The following is a 13,210-nucleotide window of genomic DNA, read 5'->3' on the forward strand; positions in this document are numbered from 1 at the left end:
CCCCTGACTACATGCCTTTCACTTTGTTCCTTTTGTTTTTCTCATAGAGGTACACTGGCTCTTGAATGCAGTCCTGTAGAACACCTCCACTGGGGGTGGGTCTCAGTGAGGATTGTCTGAAACTAAATGAGTGTGAGAGGCAAGCGCATAACAGCACAATTATACTCTTTGAAAGCTGGGCACATGATGCAACTAACGTGTTGAATGATGAGTATCTTTCAGTGTTTTCTGAAGTACTTTGAAAGTCAGCTAGTTTTGGGATTGGGAAGTAAACGGTGCCCTGCTTTATAAGACTAATGAGTTGCCCCAAAAATGCTTAGATTTCTACAATTGGCTAGACAATAATTAATGAATAAATTAATCCGCTACAATTTTTTTGTTTGTTTTTAATACCCAACCTTGAAAAGTTTTATACCACATCACTGTTGAATGCTTGATTCTAATAGGTCAAAAGATGTTTACTTTTTCTATAACAGCAGCTCTGACATTAGTTCTGGTTGAAAGATTTATTTAATGCATTTGTTGTAACATGTTATAGTTACAATAGTAACAAATTATTGTTGATATTGTGAGGTTTTCTGTTATAGTTTCTATTATAACAAATTATGGTTGATATTGTGAATTTTTCTGTAAGGAGACATTTACTGAACATTTTTTTGGAGTCTCCAGTGTCAGCACTTTGTAATGGTCAGAGGTAACCTTAAAGCTATAACCTTATAGCTTGTCAGGGTGGTAGGTTTTGCAGTTATAACGTAAGTGATAATGGTAACTTACTTGTTTCATGTACTTTCAACAACAATCACTATATAAATTAATAAAAAACTATGATATGTAATTCTTTAATTAATAAAAAAATTATCATTGGAAAATTATTAGGATGTATTGTTATAGCAAAATAATCATCTTTGAGGGTGAATACCACCTATTAATTTATTTATTATAATTTGATAATTTTCCTATAACAACAGGACTGAAGTTTTATTTCTTACATAGAGTTGAAACCTCCAAGTCACATTCTTATTCTACTTCCATCCAATCCAACCTCTACCTAGCATTGGATGAAATCACACATCATCCTTAATTTGTGCAATTTAGACATTTATCATTTGAGCTCGATTTTATCATTAGATCTGGTTTCATGTGTTAACAAGAATAATACCCCCTACCCTAAAGAGCACAGGTTCCCAAACCTGATCCTGTCCTGAATATTTTACTGTTCTTCCTGTTCACAACTAAACAATTTATTTAACTAACCAGCTAACCAGAGAATTACTCTTTCTCACGTGAATTGGGTATGTTAGAGCAGGGAGATCTGCAGGACAAGAGGCACTCCAGTACCAGGGTTAAGAACCTGTGCTGTAGAACAAAATTCTCTACTGTAGAATTACTAAGCACAGCATTCATGTTGTACTCAGTTGTACCGTTGTACAACCATGTGAAACATCTTGTTATTACAACATCTCAGACAGCTGATTTGGCCACTTGAGATAAAACAGGCTTGACCATGAGTCTAATTATTCTGTAAGATTACAAGTCAAATTACACATGGAAGCATAGACAGTACAAGACATTGTTAGTGACACCATGTTGCTATGCTATTTAGCTTTATGATATGTACTTTATATTTACATACTTAGGGCTTTGGTTATACTTCACATTAAACAAATGTGAAACCTAATTTAAATGTATACTTTATACATACAAATAAAAAAAATATTTTAATTAAATCCCTCATTTTGATTTTCACATAGTGAAGCTGTCTTTAGCTGTCTATGTAAATAACATTTGGAATATTATTATGAAACGGGCCAACCAGTCATTTCACACACAGTATGGATAAATAAAAAAGGAAAAGTTTATAGTCTACTGTTCATCAATGGGACAATGAAATAATTTCCCCCTTACAAATGATCATGACTACAATAAAAGTAAGAGCACTTATTTATCTAGATGGTGCCTAGATATTTTCTGTAGTATAAACCTGTTTTTGATAGTGTACTTACAAACTCCCAATTATAATATCTAGACTAATATAGGAGAGCCTAACTGTGGTTCTGCACCTTTGAAATCCAGTGATTTCCCTTTTCATACCTGTTTGGCTGTAACAGTTAATAATCATGTTTGCAGACGTCTTTGAGCAGGAAGATGACTAAACTGTGCCGAATTCCCTCTACTCAGAATCTGAATCAGAATCTGATTATGCCTTTAGGATTGTGCATGTTTATGTGTTCAAATGTGTTGATGAATTGAGCAACAGGTGATGTAGTAAGGGAAAATGTGTATTGCTTTAGCTCTGTATGGCTAGTTTGCATATAAGTAAAGTACATTTAAGAGTTTCATATTCAATACATTTTAAACAATGATGTACCTTGTCAACAGTGATCATGCAGACAGCATAGAGAGCAGACAAGTAAACATTTTGGCACATGTGTTTTAGTGCAGGCTGTCATCATAAAAAGTGAGTAGCTTTTCTATTACATTATACAAAAGACATATTGCTCACAGATTCACCAATTTAGTGTAGCTAACCCACTTACTGACACAATTTTTGGGAAGTGGGAGGAAATCAGAGAACCTGGAGGAAACCAACACAAACATGGGGAGAACATACAGTACCAGACAGTAACCCAAGCTCAGGATTGAACAGAAGAACCTGATGCTGTGAGAAGGCAATGTTAGCCACTACACCAGCGTGCCACCCCACAATGTTACCATATGGTTAAAAAAAAGTATACATAACATTTCATATCTATATGTTAACACACTTTTACTGTTATTGGTTGTGTACGGTAGGTACAGGAAGAGAAACTTGTTATAGTTCCAGTAAGCAACATGGTGTATATTTGCCTAATGTGCCACATATTTAAATAGCTGGATTAGGTTTCATAAAATTGTTTGTGGGTGCCACAGTGGTGTAGCAGGTAGCATTGGCCTCAAAGGCCAATAGGTGGATATGGGGTCTGTTTGAGAACCCCTGCAATAGACAATGAATAGTTTTCATACATGGAGATAATTCCAAGGTTACAATGTTAGACAACGAATAGTTTTTATACATGAAGATGATTCCAAGGTTACAATGTTTAGACAGGGGCCCATGAGGACCAGACTGATCAAACAGTTAAGGGGACCCAGTACATTAACCTCTCAGTGGGTCCAAACCTGGTGGCCGTTCCGTTACATTTAGTGGAAGATGATCTAAGTTTAAGAATGGCACCATTATTTGGTACGGATGCCACCCTGCTGAAAAATATATATCAAAACAGACAAGAGAGAGCAGGTCAAGTTGGTAGACCATCTTTTCCAGATGGTAATTTATTCTCCAGCTTCCTTATAAGTTGACTAAATTAATCTATAAACGTTTTAGTGTTTTTTTTTTTTTTTTTAAATTATCTTACTGTTCTTTAAGATGGCAAAGATGGACTACCAATTTAACCAGCTCAGCTAATCAGTGTATATTTTATCTATCAGTATGGAAATGGGATTTAGTCTACACATTATACCTAGTATTTTGTAAGATCATTTAAAAATGACTATACTGTAACAATAGTCTGTTTTGAATAATCTAAGACATGGGGAAAGTAAATATTCTTAAAGTGGTTAGCATTCTGAGGTTTCAGCTGTAGCTTTCACTAGCTACATCCCTAGTTGGGTCGCGCGCATTACGTGGTGACGCAGGCGAGAGCGTGGGGTTTCCCAGAGCGCGGCGCAGGGTTACCGCGCCCATCTCTGCCGTTTGATGGCCGGAGGAAGCGCTTGAGAGACCGCGGCGAGGAGAAAGAAAGAAAGAAAGAAAGAAAGAAAGAAAGAAGGAAAGAAAGAGCAGGAGAGAGAACGACAGCGGGACAGAAAGGGAGGCTACGTTTGGATAGGGGCCGGAATAAGCTACTTTAATTTGAGTCAACGGCAGAAAAAAGATACGTTGTTTGCAGCTGAATTTAATTCTTGTCTGTCTGGGTGTGTGAGCGTGCGCGCGCGGGTGTGTGTGTGTGTGTGAGAGAGAGAGAGAGAGAGTGTGTGTGAGTGTAACGTGCCGCCGTTCTCGCGCCCGTGGTGTGCCGGTGTGTGTTCCCACCGTTTGGCGTATCGAAAGCTGGGTGCGGGGAGTGGCGCTCCTCGGTAAAGCTCGTTAGCTCGACGGAGAGAAAGGGGGAACTCTTTACCTTTGCTGTTTCCAGTCAATGCGATATAAACAACGGATTCCCACGACTGAAAACGGGTAAGGGCGCAGTTTTGAACATTTCACTTGACTTTTTTTTTCTTTTTTCATCCAAACAGTATTTCTATGTTGTTAACGCTTAGCCGCAGAGAGCTAGCTAGTCGGCTAACTGGGTTGATTGACTTCCCTGCTCGTGTGACGGGGGTGGGGGAAGCTGCTGGTAAACTAAGTAAACACATTGCTAAGAGATTGGCGTGAATTTAAGTCAATATTTCGCTTATATATTATCTGTTTTCCGTTTCGAACAGTCGGTTTGTAATCCTGTAGGACAGGCTTGGAGAATTGCAGACCTTTTTGTTAAAAAAAACAACCACCCAACAAAAAATAAATCACGGTCATGTGCCAGAAAATGTTTAGCACTGGAGCTTGTCTGGTTCGCAGCAGCTCCTGTGTTAGCTAGCAAGCTAAAGCTCCTCTCTTCATTCAGAAATGCTTTGCGTAATCACATCTGTGCGTTATTATTCTTATGTCGTGCAGTAGTATTATTAATAAAGTTCCCGTTAGCATTAGTGGCCTTGTTTTTCATACTAGACACACATTTGCCTGTGTGTGGTTTTTCTTTCTGGTGAAACCTGCGTCCACCATTTGAAGTGTTCCGGTGCGGATAGAGATCCATCTTGGAACCAAGTTGCTTAGCTGTTTACGGCCATTTGTTCTTAACCCCCCCAACCAACTACAGCTCCATCCTCACACACAGGCAGTGTTTTAGCTACAGTTTTATCTTGTGTACCTGGATTGTAACACATCTAGGCATTTCGCATAGATTCAGTAGCGATTAAAACGCTGGAAATGGCTCCTTCTGTGCAGGACTGGGTTTGATCTTTTTTTTTTCCCATCACCACCGCGGAGGATGTATTTTTCCCTCTGATTCTTCCTGTGCTGGATATTTCTAATGTTGGAGCCTCTGGGTTTGTCGAAAAGGTTGAAATCAGGGCGTGTGTTAACCCTTTACCTCCTGAAATCTGACCGTGTATCGCCGATATTTCCCCTTCAATGCCATCTTGTCTATGAGCGAGCATTTGATGTGAATAGAAGCTGACTTTATAGTCATATAAGTCATGTTTTAAGCAAACAGAGTGTGTGTAGGGGTATTAAAGATGAAATGAAGCGAGTGTGTCACGGTTGGTGCAGTTAGTTACTGCCTGGATTCGCCTCCCTCTTTTTCTTTTCGCGACGTATGTTTTTAGCTTGTGGATCATCTGTACATGGAGGATTATGATCATTTCTGATCAGTAGTAAAGGTGTGTGTCGGATGGTGTCTGCACCATCAGCAGGGTTGTGGTGTGAGTGACAGCTCGATGTCAGCCGCTCCTCCTCTCAGACATCTCCCATTTTAACAACCAACACTTCAGCTCTCGTCTACCGTGGTGTGTGTTTGTTTGTTTATTTAGATCGGATCTGAGCACTGATCCTCCACTTTTAACGACCTGGAAATGAGTGGCTAATTGGCTTTCGGGTGATCTCTCTCTCTCTCTCTCTCGGCTGCAAATCTCGGCCCTGGTGGTGGTGTAGAGGAAACAGGGCGGATTTCTTTGCAAGGAGGAAGCTGTCGATTTTTAGCGATACAGCTTTAGAAAGACAAATATTTGACAGCGAGATTATGATTTCTCCGGGAATCTCTGAGAGAAACTGTTGACGTGTTGGATTGAACCGGTTTGTCACTGCAGTGTCTCTGGCGCGTGAGAGAGAGAGGAGGCTGGTGTAATACTGAGGCGCTCCACACTCACGGCTGGGAAACACACACTCACTCTTCGATTAAAAGAAAAGAAAGCCAGCCATTTTGCAACTTTTCCTCCACACGCCTGTAATAAAAGCTTGTGTGAATCTCGGTAACGTTAAAGTGCTGGTTCACAGTGCTGAATGGATCTCCCTGGTGTAATGAATGGCTCTCTGTATTCTCGATCTGAAGCAGCTGCAACCAACAAGATGGCGTTTGCAGCTTTCTTCTTTCTCCCTCCGACCGAGCAGCACATTAGCGTTGGCCACTGTGGTTACGTGGAAAAGCCATATTCCGATAATGTTTCTCTAGATTAGCTTCCGATGCGGTGGGAAATGGCATGTCTTTTTCTTTTTTTTTTCTTTCTTTTTTTTTCCTTTCTTAAAGCTGAGAGCGACCGAGCCTGTGTTTTAATGGCATCAGATGTAGGACAACATGGAGGAGTGGAATAACTATTTCACTTTAACCCATGCAACTGAACATATCTGACTTCCCTTCAGTTAGGTGAAACACTGCACGTGGAGCCAAAATTCAGAGCATGCAGATGTGTAGCACTGATGTGAGGATTTATTAATAGTAGTAGTTTGTTTGTTTGTTTATTTGTTTATTTATTTATTTGGATTTTGGACTGACTTGTACAGCACTGCTTTCTTTCCATATACATATATACACCTTAACCACAATAACATTGCCTATTTTGCACATTTAAAAAACCCCCCCAAAACACACGTCCCAATCTTTCTTTTTCCTCTCTTTGCGCCATAACACACTTCGACTAAGTCACACAGGACGCGGGTTGTGCACACGTTCGGACAAGACCTTGTTTGCTCAATAGTTTGTGCTCACATCCGTGTTGAGTGCAGCACCATGGCATCCGTTTTTAAAACATCCCTGCCTTAAATTAATGCCGCACTTCACAATTCACTGCTGCTGTGTATAGTTTGCGTAGAGACATCGTCTTTCTTAAAGGCTGTTATCTGCGTCCTAGTGCTTGGTGATCATTTGTAATTAATTTTGATGCTGTTTTAACCTATCTGTTGCTCTTGTTGTGCTTCCAGATGTTAAATCGGCTTTCAGCGAGAAACATATGACCAGCGCTGAGTTGTCTGCCCCATCTAACATAGTGGACATTAATTTTAACGTTTCTCTCTTACTCATTCTCTCTCTCTCTCTCTCTCTCTCTCTCCCTGTGTGTTTATCCCCCTCCATTTTCAGCCTGCAATCCCAAATAGGATTAAATTCTTGCTGTCTTTGGACCTCAGCTTTTAGGATTATGGGCTTGGTCATTGATGCAGCTGATTTGAATTGTTTGATTTATTTATTTTCAAACATTCTCCCATTCCTGCAAATGACTTTCACACTATGCAAGTAGTCCATTTAGTAGCTTCTGTAATTTGAGATGAATTCTGAATGAAGCTCTGTGCCACTCCTACCGTGTGTGAGATTCCAGCAAGGATCACTATGCAAGTAGAAGTATCTAGCTCATATTATCATACCGGAGGAAAGTCAGGTTTATATCTTCTAGTGTGGTGTCCGAAATCTTCGATTTTCTAGTTTAGCCGGTGCTTTCAGCAGTCTTTTAAGATAACTGTGTCACAGCGCGTAAGATGATGCAAGTAAAATGTTCATTGAGTTCTGTAACAGGTCGTCAGATTATAGACTGTTAACAGAAACTTTTTCTACATGAGCTTGAAGTAATAAGGATGTTATTTCTGTCCATTAGAATATTTTTTGTTATATTATTGTGGCTGCTACCGATTTGTAGCTGTCCCATGATTTGTGTCCTTATGTCTTTCTCCTATTGGTGGCTTTCAGATGAACTTTGTAGCAGCGCTGACATGCTCAGATTTAAATCAAAAGATTTCTGACACTAGTAGAAGTACATGGCTGTCTTCGGTTGAGTGGCACTAAACTGACTGCTGGTGAGCATGTCACCGTATGCACTGATTTCAACTCGCAACCAAAGAATTATTTTACAACGTGAGTCTGTGACGGTAGAATAGGGCCAGACGTTGTACTGTGTAAAGCCGGTTAAACACGTGCGCGCTAGAATGCAGCATTTGTAATAATGCAGCATGAAAAACACACCTGTTCGCACTGTTGAACTTACCTGGTGTGTGTGTGTGTGTGTGTGTGTGTGTGTGTGTGTATACAATTTGTTTTTGATTGAGTGGCTGTTCTTGTTGTCGGATCATTGTTTCAGGTTACGACTGGAATCCCATACAGATGATTTCTGCTGCTCTAATACACCAAATAAACCTGTTAATAGACTGGTAAGTTGAACCTGGTGTCTTTGAGTAAGGAAGTCACCAAACCCTATGATTGGACATGATGGTTGTAAAGATGTGGTGTGTGTGAGTGAGAGAGCGCGTGACGACATGGGTCTTGGACTTGGTAGTATGCTCCCGTCATTGCCTAAATCCAGTTTGAAGACACAAAATGTTGTTTTAATGAGGTTTTTAGACTCTCATCTATAGTTTTTTGCTTGCTTTCAAGCAAAAGTGTAGAAAAATGACCAGATCCTGAGCATTGAAAATTGCCCCAGTAGACTTCTTTTACAACGCCCAGTAAAAATCCTGTAGTAGGAAGTTCTTTTTGCTTGTGCATGTGTTTCCTGTTAGCTGTTTTTCAAGCCTTTGCTTCCATGTTCTCCCTTCTCCCCTGTTGTCCATATGTATCTATGTGTTAGGAATGTGGCCAGGTGAACAAGCGGAGGTGGTGATAGATTATCAGGTCTAAAAATAACATTTGGATACCAAATCTAGAAATGTAGAAGTTATGGATGGGCAAAGAACAGCTATAGTGGATCATTTTCTGAGCCTAATGGCCTATAGCTTTCATTTGAGAAAGCTGTATTTTGTGAGCTGCATTAGACTTAACTCAGCAATCAGGTCCAACGTGACGTAAGCACAGTCTCTCCATGCAAGCACAGTTGTAGTTTAGTTCGTACTATTCTATGGTTTTTCAGTTGATTTTAATTGCAATACTCGGGATGGTTATCACCACAGATGAAACTGGATAGTTGTTTTATAACCCGTCTGGGCAGTTGTATGGTGTATTAGTGGCCTAGAGGAACCTTTCAACGCAAGACGCTGACCCTGCAGCCCAGTTTCGTTTAAGTGCTATTACTGTAAAATGTACTTTGATTCTTTAGTGAGGAGAGTTAAAAAAATCATTATTATTGATTAGTGATTGATGTTGCTACGTCTCTGGAAATTTCATGTTGCATCCAGATGAATGTATTTAAAACAAGACACTGAAAGATTTCAAAGGGCCAAATATTCAGTAATTCTCTAACTTGCACAATGATACCAGCAAAGCGCTTAGCACTTTAATCACTGCATCAGTATAGAGAAACTACTCTCGGGCTGTTCTATAGTTCATGTGCCCTCATAGATAAAATATAAACTTGTAGCGTCAGTTAGAGCCATAGCATTTTATTAGCTCAGTTTGTTTAGTTAGCCCTAGTCGTAACTGATGCTTGATATGAAAATAGTCAACCATACCAACAATAAAATTCTAACTGTGTTGGTTGAGCGAACTTGTTCGACTTATTAAGCAGAAACCAATAGTTTTAGTTGACTGTTACATTTGCTCGTTTGATTAAAGCTTTTACACAAAACCACTTAAAAGGATACAATTGAGCAGTTGAGGTGTTGCACAGGCATCTAACATTGCAGCTATGTGGTGCTGGCATTTGAGCACACAACCTTCCCATTATTAGCCCAAAGCCTTTACCACTGAGCCTCCACTTCACTGTCCATTTTTCAAATTCGGACAGCGGAAATATGTTTCATGATATTGAGTGATCACAAGTCCAAAATGCTGATGATGCTGCAACGATTCAAGACAGCCTAATTGTATCTTAGAAACGAACTGTGTTCTCTCTCTCAGACACACATTTTCAAGTCATTCATTATCAATACAGTCAAACATTAACAATACATGCATCACTTCAGTAAGCAATGCAGTGTTTATTGTTTCATCTTGCTTAGTACCATGTCCAGGGCTTAACCAGAATGAGAAAATTGAAATGGGATTTGGGGAAGTTTTGAATTTGAAAATGAAACAGACTTCATAGGGTTGGATATCCTTTCCTGTTTCTTCCATTAGATAGACTTCAGGACTCAAAATCAACTTTTTTTACTTTCTAGCACTGGTGCGCCCTCCTTCAAGAAGTTAGGAGCACCACCAAAAATTTAGGCGCACCCACTGCAAATTAAGGAGCACCACAAATGTGTGTATGGATGGAGATATACATACACACATACATACATACATACATGCATTTTATGTATGTGTATGTGTATATATATATATATATATATATATATATATATATATATATATATATATATATATATATTTTTCATTCTGTAGCCAAGATTTGTAAATTGGTCTTCTGTTCTGTCCCTCCTTAATCCATCTCTTCACTGAGGCATGTTAAATTTCACGTTCAGCTCTGCCGTTTGAGTAGAACGGCCAGCAGCATCCTGACGATTAAAAGATTCAACAATCGAAACTGATCCCGAATTCTTTGCCACACACTTGTCCCGGCATTTCTTGTGCTTTGCTCTCTCCCCGTGTTTAATCAAGCTCTCACGCTTAACGTGTGTATTCAGTGGTGAACGCAGTGTTACCTGGTTACCTGCAGCCTCCGTCCCATAGGCTTTACCGTGAACACTGTACATTGAACTTTTTTTTTTTTATAGTGGAGCCACTGAAATTCTTTCAGCCACTCACTCTGAAAACTGTTATGCTGCGTTCACACACACAGCGATTTTTATCGTTGCAAGTCACTGTACTAAGAAGTTGCCAGTAGGCGTTCCTGCTACTGGTTGCCATAGTAACATGGGTGGCGCAACTAACATTCCACTTTGCCAGCAAACCAGTTTTCTTTCTGCTAAAGTAAAACATTCTGGAGGAAGAGCAATCTTGTATAAAATTCACCAGTGTGTATATATGCATCATATTCTACAAGATGAAGGAGGAGCAGTGTGTGTTCTTTGCCATTGTGGCCATCTTTCTGCGGTGCAAGCGACCATTAACTTAGCTTATGGCCTTAGTGCTTTTAAAACAAAACAATAATCATGATGAAACACACTCACTTTTTTGTTGAAATCGAGCAAAATCCCGGTGTAGCTCCTGTCTCAGCAAGTGAGCGTCACCGTCAGGGTGTCATTCACTATATGTTTAATGGTGACCGGGAGACGGACCGCAGCGCTTTGGCTCGTTCCTGGGCGCTGAGTCAGCGACAAGCCGGACACTTCACCCAAGAGGGATTTTGCTCGAATGCAACAAAATGTGAGTTTTATTTTTGCACCCGCTAAGATCCTAAGCTAATTGGCTCCTGCCGCAATGGCGCTGCTTCTGCTAGTGAGCTCCGATGGCTACGGATCACGTGTGCTGTACTGTCTTCACTCCTGTTGGTTGTTGCTGCACCAAGTCGTTCCAAATTTGCATAAGGTTAAACTTTTCTCAATTTTCAAAGCCATTGGACACATCCACATCTAGTCGCCATTGCTCATGTCGCTGGAAGTCACCAGCTCTCTTTGTAAATGAATGGTCTCTGGTCGCCGAGTCGCTATGTGTGAATGTGCCTTAAGCCTTCTTTTCCGTTGGTGGATCCACTATATCACTATATCGGTCACTATATCGGCTCACAGCAGGCACATACTGTGCAGTAATTAGCGAACGTTTTGTAGAGAAATGCTCCCAAATATACTTTGAGGTCGCACAGATTATATTTCGGGTGCACATGCAACCAGAATTGTCGCAATTTCGATCCTTGGAATTAGATGGAACCACCAAATAAAAGTGGAGTCTTGTACGGCTCTTGGACTTTTTAAATGTGACTTTTCTCAATCGGCACTTTTATCTTCTATTCCCTTTACTGTATTAAAGTTGTAAGAAAGCCTCTCTAACTAAGCAATCTGTCGCTAGTGTCTTTGCCATTCACCGAGCGATTTGCATTAAACCGTCCTCACTTGTCCTCTGTTACCGGTCAATGAGTGCACACTATGGTACCCGTTTGAATATCCAAACTTTATGGCAATGGCAGAGGATTTTGCATAACATGGAGTAAACCTGTTACAATTTTTGCATATGCGGCCAAGGGAGTTTTTGAATAAAGGCTTGGCTTTCTGTTTACCTTTGCAGGCCTAAGCGACAGTGAGAAAAATACACACAGATGTTGCCAAGTCTTTTCCCCCCCTGTTATTTTGCCTCCCTTAGTTTAGAAGCAGAAGAACTAACTCCAAAATGAGATTATCCTTGTGTGGAAATAAAATGATTAGCTTTGAGTCATGCCACGGTTTGCTCAGTAGCGCCTCTAAAGCATGCTAAAACCTGGTGGAGGGAGTTAGTGTGTTTTTATGTAGTTACAGATGAACCTGTCTGGCATTAAAGCTGAGCTTCGCTTTTTCATGAATTCCTTTGTTTTTTTTTTTATTAAAGAAGCAAAATGTAGGATACGAGTGTGTGTATGTATATGTTTGTGTGTGTGTGTGTGTATATATATGTATATATGTATGTGTATATATATATGTATATATATATATATATATATATATATATATATATATATATATATATATATATATATATATATATATATATATATATATATATATATATAAAATATGTAATATAGAAAAATTTCAAGTAGATCCTGTATTTATTTTCTGTTAAAAACGATCTGCACTTTCCCGGTGGGAGGCGTGCTGCGTCCGGAAGAGTCTAACATTTTTAATCTTTGGTAGTGTTGGCATTTTAAGTGTGTGTCTCAGGGTCAGGGTACTGACAACACAAGCGTTATCCAGAGGAACCAGTTTAGCTGGAGGCATCAACACACGGGCAGTAGAATGACTAGAGAGTTCAGTCTTTACACTTAAACTCTTGTTTAGCAGCAAGGCAAGCATATCTATAGGTGTCTTAGGCAAGCTGTCTACAAGACACACCAGTTAATGCTTTGTGTTCATAGTGTAGGCAAACCTTACAGAAGAACAGGACATTTCATTGTGTATTTTCTTAATTTTGGACCTTTTTTAATGGGTTTTGAAACCATGTAATGGGCTTTGTACAGACACCACATGCAAATAATCCATTTTCTACATAGTACCAAATATTTTCCTTTTTAAATTGTGCGTTGTATTGAAATAGCAATCTGTTGGTTCCTTTGAAATCTTTCAGTGATCAGTCCAAAGCTTTTTGTGTCCTATTGCCACCTTCTCTTACTGCACTGCATGTGACCTAAATAAACTCTCTGTGGCTCTTGC

General features: G+C 39.7%; 1 protein-coding gene across 2 annotated transcripts in view; it reads left to right on the forward strand.

The window, feature by feature from the left end:
- Nucleotides 1-3,699: 3,699 nt before the first annotated feature.
- gnb1a (guanine nucleotide binding protein (G protein), beta polypeptide 1a) overlaps nt 3,700-13,210 on the forward strand; it is a 30,771-nt gene continuing 21,260 nt past the window's right edge. Inside the window, exons 1-2 of one of the 2 annotated variants that reach the window (XM_017468364.3) lie at nt 3,700-4,216; nt 8,137-8,206. The gene's annotated coding sequence lies outside the window, so the exon portion shown is untranslated. The remainder of the gene's footprint in view (nt 4,217-8,136; nt 8,207-13,210) is intronic. The other variant, XM_017468363.3, reaches the window with a different exon arrangement.

Source organism: Ictalurus punctatus, chromosome 5 (genome assembly GCF_001660625.3).
Source record: "Ictalurus punctatus breed USDA103 chromosome 5, Coco_2.0, whole genome shotgun sequence".
In the NCBI taxonomy this organism is placed as follows: Eukaryota; Metazoa; Chordata; class Actinopteri; order Siluriformes; family Ictaluridae; genus Ictalurus; species Ictalurus punctatus.